Source organism: Amblyomma americanum, chromosome 2 (assembly GCF_052857255.1).
Source record: "Amblyomma americanum isolate KBUSLIRL-KWMA chromosome 2, ASM5285725v1, whole genome shotgun sequence".
Taxonomy (NCBI): Eukaryota; Metazoa; Arthropoda; class Arachnida; order Ixodida; family Ixodidae; genus Amblyomma; species Amblyomma americanum.
In genome coordinates this window covers 119,892,917-119,901,560 of record NC_135498.1, presented here as the reverse complement: position 1 = coordinate 119,901,560, position 8,644 = coordinate 119,892,917, and the positions used below count along the sequence as shown (strand labels likewise).

General features: G+C 53.3%; 1 pseudogene; it reads left to right on the top strand.

The window, feature by feature from the left end:
- The first annotated feature begins 5,235 nt into the window (after nucleotides 1-5,235).
- LOC144122221 (U2 spliceosomal RNA) lies at nucleotides 5,236-5,390 on the top strand (annotated as a pseudogene).
- The last annotated feature ends 3,254 nt before the right edge of the window (nucleotides 5,391-8,644 follow it).

Sequence of the window (8,644 nt, the reverse complement as noted above, 5' to 3'; positions counted from 1 at the left end):
CCACGCATCCTGGAGCACTCGCTGAAGCCCCCCAGACTTGTGCCGATATAACTTATGTTCATAAAAAGACATGACGCCCTTTCCCGCTTCTCCGACCCGACCTCGGCAGGGCATAAGCCACCCTGCTCCGAAGATCGCAGACGCTCTTAATTCTCAGCTACTCAAAGCTATCACTGACCAACAACAGGGAATACGACCCCACAAGCCCAAATTGCAACCACGAATCGTCCGCCACTCAGGCGCACATCCTCTGGGGATGCGAAAATAACCCTCCCCTCGGGCCTTCCTGCCAGCTCCCTCTGCGGAATGCTGGGACCAGCTCTTCAACAAGCCGCATAAGGCCACGCAACTTTCACTCATTTCATGGGCCCAGTACGTCGCCCTCACTATGGGGGCCGCACAGGACCCACCTGTTCTCGTTGGCTGCACCTGTGGGAAATAAAGTTGTCTCTTTCTCTACTCCTTGCCATCTCCTTGGCTTTCCGATCTTTTGTGCTCTGACGCCGACAACTAGCAGCTTTTGAATCAATGGAACATATAAAGCTTTCGCCTTGAAATAAAGTGCATGAGCATGAACGCATGGTTACATAAGCGCTCATAAAATGGCTTTCGACCCACGACGCGCACAACTTCTCCTCGGGGTCGGCGTCGCTCGGATTACGTCACTCCATTAAGAACTGCTTCAGGGTCCCGCTGAAATAGCAGGCGAATCATCTTGTACGGCCCGCAGTAGCGGCGAAAACGTTTCCACTGAGTCCACCGTGACAAATGGATGTCGAAACTCAGACTCGGTCAGCTGCCTTGTATTCTGCGTGGCGCCGACGAAGATTGTAATGTCAATGGTCGGCGCGCTACTCGTCTCGAGTGCTCAACCACGCATGACGTCATGGTTCTTCCGCGGTCTGCACGATATAAACATAATGGTGCTGAATTGTAGTCGGGTGTCCTCAAGCACACTCCCATTGTAAAAGGGAGTGCTCTAGAGGGCAGCTTCGTCATCATCATTACACCCACTGCAGGGCAAAGGCCTGTCCCATGTCTCTCCAATTAACCCTCTCCTTTCCCAGCTGCGCCCATCCAATGCCGGCAAGCCTCATAATCTCATCCTGCCGCCTAACTTTCTGCCTCCCTCTGCTACGATTGCCTTCTCTTGGAATCCATTTTGTTACATTTAAGGACCAGCGGTCATCTTGCCGTCGCAGTACATGCCCTGCCCAAGCCCATTTTTCCCTATTGATTTCGACTAGGATGTAATTAAGACGCGTTTGTTCCCTTACCCACTAAGCCCGCTTCCGGACTCATAGCATATTCACCTATCATTGTTCTTTCCATGGCTCGCTGCGTCATCCTTAAATAAAGCTGACCCATTTCCATTAGCCTCCACGATTCCGCCCCGTAAGAGAGTACGGGTGAGGTACAGCTGTTGTACACTTTTCTCTTGAGGGATATTGGTAATCTGCTATTCAAGATTTCAGAAAACCTGCCGTATGCGCTGCACCCAATTCTTACCCTTCTAGTTATTTCCCTCTCGTGATGCGGATAAGCTGCCACTACCTGCCGTAAGTAGATTCTTTACCATTTGCTGCACCTGGCTGCGAATTGTGAACTGCTGTTTCCTTGCTAGACTGTTGAACATTACTTTGGTTTTCAGCATGTTAATTTTTAGACCCACCTTTCTGCTCTATGTAACTCATTGATCATGATTTGCACTTCATCTCCTGAGTGACTCCGCAAGGCAATGTCATTAGCGAATCGCAGATTATTTAGGTATTCTTCATTAACTCTTATCCACAGCTGATCTCTATTCGGGCCTCGTAATACCAACTGCAAACAGGTGGTGAATAGCATCAGTGAGATCGTGTCTCCTTGCCAGACGCCCTTCCTTATCGGAATTTAATTGCTCACTTTATGGAGGACTATGGTAGGTGTGCAGTTCTAGTATATATCTTCCAGTATTTTTACATAAGGCCCTTATACACCCTGATAATGCAATGCCTGTTTGAGTGCTGAGGTTTCCAGTTTGTCAAATGCTTTCTCGTAATCAATGAAGGATATATGTAGGGGTTGTTTATATTTTGTGCACTTCTCTATCCCGTTATTTATAGTGTGAATATGATCTGTTATTGAATATCCTTTACTAAAGCCTGCCTGATAAGTTTGTTGATTAAAGTCCTAGGTTGTCCTGACTCTATTAGCGATTGCCTTAGTAAATACCTAGTAGACAACGGACAGTAAGATGATCGGTCGGTAATTTTTTCAAGTCCTTGGCGTCTCCTTTCGTATGAATCAAGATAATGTTTGCATGCTTTAAAGCTTGTGGTACGGTCGAGGTCGTAAGGCATTGCGTATACAGGGTGGATAGCCTTTGTAGCAGAATCTGCCCTCCGTCGTTCAAGAGATCTGCTGCTACCTGATCCTAGCGAGCTGCTTTCCCCCCTCTGCACTGTTGCTAATGCTTTCTTTACTTCCTTTCTCATTACTGGCGGGATGCCGCAATGGTGTGTGCTACTGTCTTCATCATTACCGTTCTGATTACATTGGCTACTGTATAGATATGCGTAGAACTCTCTGGCTACATTAACGATCTTAACACACACATCTGTTTTTTACCTATGCCTAGTTTCCTAGGAAGCATGCTCCCTTTCTTATTCTCAAATAGGCGTACTCGTGCTTAGAGTGAACTGCAGGTAGGCGGCGACGTCGAGGTGGTCCTCACTGGTGATGTCCTGAAACATTGCGTCGGGCGTTGTTACGGCCTCCCTGCCATTTACGAGGTGAGGGTTCCACGGGGTTGCCTCATCATCTTTGGTTTGTAGGCGAGGGAAACGTAGAGCAAGATCGCGTCCACTGATCTGTGTTCGGTGTCAACGGAGACGGAGTGTACTTACATGCAGTTCTTTTCCAATTTACCCCCTTCACGATGCCATTGAGATGTCTACGGCAATCGAGAGGTACAGCCGTCTAACTGGGTTTTATAGAGTCAGCGTAAGTTATCTCACAAAGTGGATTGCAAGCAGAGCTAGTTGTTACTACTAGTAAGCAGCATTACGAAAATAAACGAAATACATTTACGCCTGTCAACTGCAATGAAATATGACCGATATCAATCATTCTTGATTTTAGAAGACATCAAGGCGCTGACTAACAACGCATTACCGCTTAAAGCAAAAATGTTAATGGTCCCGTTCTCAGCAAAACCCGGCATCGGAGCAACTGGGAAATTCAAATTCGTGGAATGGGTGTAGTGACGTAGAAAAACAGGCTCGCAGCAAAGAAAAAAGAAATGGGTCGGCTCAGCTCAGCTAACCCTAGCTATGCAAGCGAAAGCACGGATAACATGTGAGGTCACTTTCTAAGGTTATTGGGGCCGAAGCACAGTCTGACAGGCAAACGGACCGCGTGGGTCGTTGCGGGCTCCGCACTGCGAGAACTCGCTTCCAGCGGGTCGCCAGTCTCCGCCGCGGCTGCGAACAAGGCTCGTCGCTGTCTTCATTCGGCATCTTTCGCTCGCCGTCGAGCCAGGCGAAGCTCCCGCCTTTCGTTCCTTTCGGATGGCCGTTTAGCGCTTTTACGCTCCCTATCGATCGCTAAATCCCTCGACCAGTTGGCAATGTTGACCAGGTCATCAGACTCGGCCCGACGTCTGCGAGTACCCACTCTCGAGGACGTCGGCTCCAGCTGACTTGCTTCGTCCATAGCGAGACGGTGGATAGGCAGCGCGCAACCGCCGCGACGGCGTCGGAGCGAGTGACTGCAGCTGCTGCGAGTCACGTGGTGCGTCCTACGCTCCTCGTGTTCAAGGTCATTCGTAGAGACGCAGCGAAAGGGAGCCCCGTGGATAGTAAAGCCACCTCCGCCCAATGGCACCAAGTGCGTTGCAATTGAGCGGCCGTGGTAAATCTTTCGCTTTAAAGGGTTGTCGAGCGGAAGTGAACCGGAGTCTCTTCGGTCGGGAGCCCGGCACAACTTCTTCACCAATGAGGATGTTCGTTCAGGAAGATAAACAGTGGATTTGTACAAGCACGTCGCACAGCAACGTGAACAATGACGCTAAAGGAAAACTTAGTTTTAAGGGCCACTAATTAGCGGCTCGGATTACGTGCGATGACATGTAATACAGCAGTTTGTGATGCCACGTGAAAACCTGCCGATATCTGCGTAATGGTGCGCCAAGAAATAGCCTTTACAACGAACACTTTAAAACTATCGCGCCATATTTGCAAGGTGAATTTAAATAGTGATGTTTATGAAGACGGGCTGGCTAGCAATAGCTACGTACGCTCATTAAATACAAAAAGAGGTTTCATCGCCACACCAGCAATCAATGCGTACTAACAAGGGTACTTGGCAGCACATAATATACCTGGCTGAGACAATTGGTTACAAAGCCAAGTGGTGCCGAACATCAACATGATCAAGCTCGTGTACGTGATACAGAGGGACACCATAGCGCAAATGGAGCCGGTGTTTACTTGATTAGGCACCGCTAGCTAATGCAATCAGCGCACAAAAAATCAGCGGTCCCTTAAGAGGCGTCCGCTCAACAAATTCAAAGTATAAATGGAACCCTTGCTTGTTTTCAACTCTGATTGTGTACTGGCGGCGTTGCATCGAAGTTTTAATCAATGTCAAAATAAAATCTGAGATTTAAGCGAAGCGGAGATATTATTGCTACTCTTCATTTTGCTTAGCCCTGTAGTCGACGCACAGCAAAAAAAAAATTAACAGCCGTGTGCTGTACAATGAAAATCGGCCTTTGAAAAATAGGTTGTTTCAGGAAAGGAAACGGCGCAAACATTGTCTAATCTCCTTAGACACCCCAACCGCACCATAAGAGAAAGGAGGAAAGTGGTAGTGAAAGAAGAAATAGAGAGTTGCCGTAGTTTAGTACTGCTTAATAATTTAGACCATCTGTGGATCTTCAGTCGCAAAGAACACGGGCGCCACATCTTTCCTATAAGCTATCATTTTCATTATACGGAGCCGGTTGTGCTCCTTTCTTTTCGTGGAAATGAACGGCCTTTGCAAAGTTGTCAGCGCCAATGAACTCTATGAACGCCGTCGTCTCACGTGCTTTGTTTGGATATTGACTACAGTGAATGGCACAGTAACCGTCTCACATATCTCGGTGGACACCTCGGAGCGAGAGAGAGAGAGAGAGAAACATGCCGTTTAGCGAGACATGCCTGTAGTACTTCTCGCGTTTCAGACTCGGCTTTGCTGCGTCGTTTAGCAACACGTTCTTAGGCGATTGTCCGGACCCGTGGTGTATCTGTTATGGGTCCAAGTTTGACTTATTTTTGGAAATGTGGCGGAGAGTTTGAAGGATGCTTTACTCCCGCCACCGGTTGGCCCGGTATTGCACTACCTCCGGGATCGGCCTTGTCTTTAGCGCGCCTTTACTATCCTGTCTTTCAATTCCATTGTTCAACTCTCCTCTATCTGCACGTTGTAGCGATTGTGGCTCGGCTTGAGCCAGTGAGCAGGCCGGTGCACTTTTCTTTCTTCCTTCCTGGCAGTAACAGACAGACAGACGTTCTTCTCGTTGCTTAGGTGTCGGACGCTCGCTGAGCTTCCAGCCTTTTATGCGAAGCATACTAGCCGCACAACCGAGCTCTTCCTTGCTGCGCCGCGCGCGGCGGCGTAGGTACCACTTGACCTACATCGGCGCACCACGTGATATGACGTCACAACAGCTGTGAAAGCTGGGGCTCAACTCGTGCGCTCGCTTGCGGACGCGCAGCCTCCGCCGGCGGACTAACTCCCGCTCCTACCGCTAGGAGATACTGACGTCACGCAATTGTATAAAAGGCGACGCACTCGTTGAGTTCTGTTCTGGCATTGCGCCGTCGCCGCTTCTCCTCGGCTTGCGCCGCCGCTGTTGCGTACTCCTCCTCTTCGAACGGGCCCTGTCGCCGATCGCGCGGGAAGCTCCGCCTCCTGCGGTGCCCGTCCTCCTTTTGGGCGGGCACTCCCTTGCTCTGCGCCGGCTGCCCGCCTCCTCCGGGCTGCCTCGCTACTGCTGGGACCATGGCGGCCTCACGCCGCTCCCTTCGGACTCTCCTGGAGGACACTACCATCCACCGCCGCAGTGCCAGCCTGGGTGTTGACCCAGCTATGTTCCTTCGCCACCTGGAGGATAGCGCACAGTTCCTGCTTGCTCAGACGCAGCAGGGCCGCCGCCTTCTCGATGCCCCTACCAACATGAAGGCCCCCAGGCGCCGCAGCCCCTCCCCTGCTCCCAAGGTGACAGACTACTCCCCGGCCCTCACTCGCCTTCGTGCTAAAGCCAAGGAATTCCTCAAGGCCAAGAAAACCGCTGCCGCTGCAAATCTCCCTCCTCGCACTAAGAGGAAAGCTCAAGGGAAGAAGATTACCTCCCCTCTTGCTCCCCCGGACACATCGTCACAGGAGACTACCTCCTCGCCACTTCCTGAGCCTCAACAAGAGCCCCACCTTCCGACTGAGGACCCCACTGTCATCTCAGTCCCACCCCAATCTGAGGCCCCGGCTGTGGTGCTCTCCAACTCAGCCTCCCCCCAGCTTGACCATCCAGGCCTCCCAGGGGTGGACATCGTCCACTTTCCCCCCTCCCACGAGAGGACACTGCACCTTCCTGTCCCCCCCCCCTCCTACTTCGGACGGCAACCCCCGGCCCTCGGAATCTCCTATACAGGAATGGCAAGGGGACACCAACGTAATTGAGCATCCCAGCACCCACCCAGCAGCAAATGCATTCACCCCGGATGTCCATCCCACGGCAGAAGGAGAGTGGACCACTCAAGTAACTCGTGGGCGCCGCCGTCGTCCTCGCCGCCCTCCCCTTCCCCCCGAGACAGTGGACGGACTTGTGGGGACTATCCTCTTCCGCCCCCAAAAGAAGGGCACCTCTTTTCGGGAGCTCTGCAAGTTCCGCATAGCTGCCGAACTCTCCTCCATCCCTGGAGTCTCTTCCGTGAGGGTAAACCCCGCACGCAATATCGTCGCTGTGGACGTCCTCACCACCCAGGCAATGGAGGCCCTCCTGGACACACGCAGCCTCGTCGGTGTACCCGTTCGCCCGCGACCTGCCGCGGACAAGGGCACCTCCATGGGATACGTCCATGGCATTCCTGCGGACGTTGGGGATTCAGACCTCCCTTCAGCCATCGAGGCATCCGTGCCTATTCTGGGTGTTCGTAGAGGCCCGCCCAACACACTCCAGATCCGCTTCGGGGCAGCACTCCCGCCACCCCACGTTTCAATATTCAAGCTCCGCCTGCCTGTCCGTCCGGCCCTTCCTCGTCCCATCCAGTGTGGCCGATGCGGCCGCCTCGATCACGTCACGGCTAGTTGCAGCCTGAATGAACGCTGCCGCCGCTGTGGACGCCAACATGGCTCCTCTCCCTGTGACACCCCTGCACACCGCTGCATTAACTGCGGAGGGGCCCATCCCGCAGACTACCCAGCATGCTCACGATGGCAGGAAGAGCGACGGGTGGCAGCGGCCGTCAACGAAGCAACAGAGCCTGTCTCCCGGAGAGCCATCAGAGCCATCCTCCGGACAGGGGAGATGTCCTATGCCCAGGCTCTCAAAACCCGGCCAACACCTACTGCTCCTCCCCGGCCACCTCCACCCCCAGAACAGCCCGCAGGCACACAAAGCGACCCCGCGCCTGGCCATCCTACGGGCAGCACACCCCCAGCCCTCCTAGGAGGGCATCTCGAGCATCTTACGCGGACTTTGGCAGCTACCCTCCAAGCCATTACGCTGCTCCTCCCCGCGGCGTCCCAGTCGCCACCGAGTGTGGCTGATGGACAGCATCCACAGCCAGTCCATCATGGCTAGATCTCTACCAGTAACCCCCCGCCCAAGGGTCCTCCAGTGGAACTGCCGTTCCCTGCGACCACGCAGAGCGGAACTTATCAGCCGCCTTGAGGCTGACCCCTCACCCCCGGATGTCCTTGCTCTTCAAGAGGCTTACCTCCGTCCAGGGGAAATTCGCATTCCTGGCTACGTGGCATACAACAGCAGATCCTCCTACCTCCCTACCACGTGCTCGGCCGACCCCTGTCTGGACCGTCTACACCCACCAGGAAGATCCAGAGCAGTACTCTTCGTCCGCTCTGACCTCCCTCAGGCAGAAATTAACGTTGACGATGCCACAGTGGCGCCTTTGGAGTGTGTGTGCGTCAGAGTCCGTCTCAGGGGTGTCGACACTGCTGTAGCAAGTATCTATGTCCGCCCTGTAACCCCATGGGACGCCTACTCCTTGCCACATCTTGTCAGCCTTATAGGCGGGGACTGCCTCCTCTGCGGAGACTTCAAAGCTGCTCATCCGAGGTGGGGCTCCCGCAGAGCTAATCGCCGTGGCCGTGACCTTACCGCTGCCCTGCGTGGTACCTCCCTCCACATCCTCAACTCTGGTGTTCCCACTTTCGTCCGGAGGGGAGGTGTTCGCTCGTGCATTGATCTGAGCATCGTGTCTCAACGGTGCGTCTATGAGTGGTGCCCCTCCCCGGATACATGGGGATTTGACCACTACCCCATCGTCCTCAGCCCCATGCCTGGAAGAAGGGCGGACGGACGCATCTACAAATTGACCCATTGGGACCGCTTCCGGGACCTTCTTGGCAGCCTACCGCTCTAGGGCGATCTCTTGGC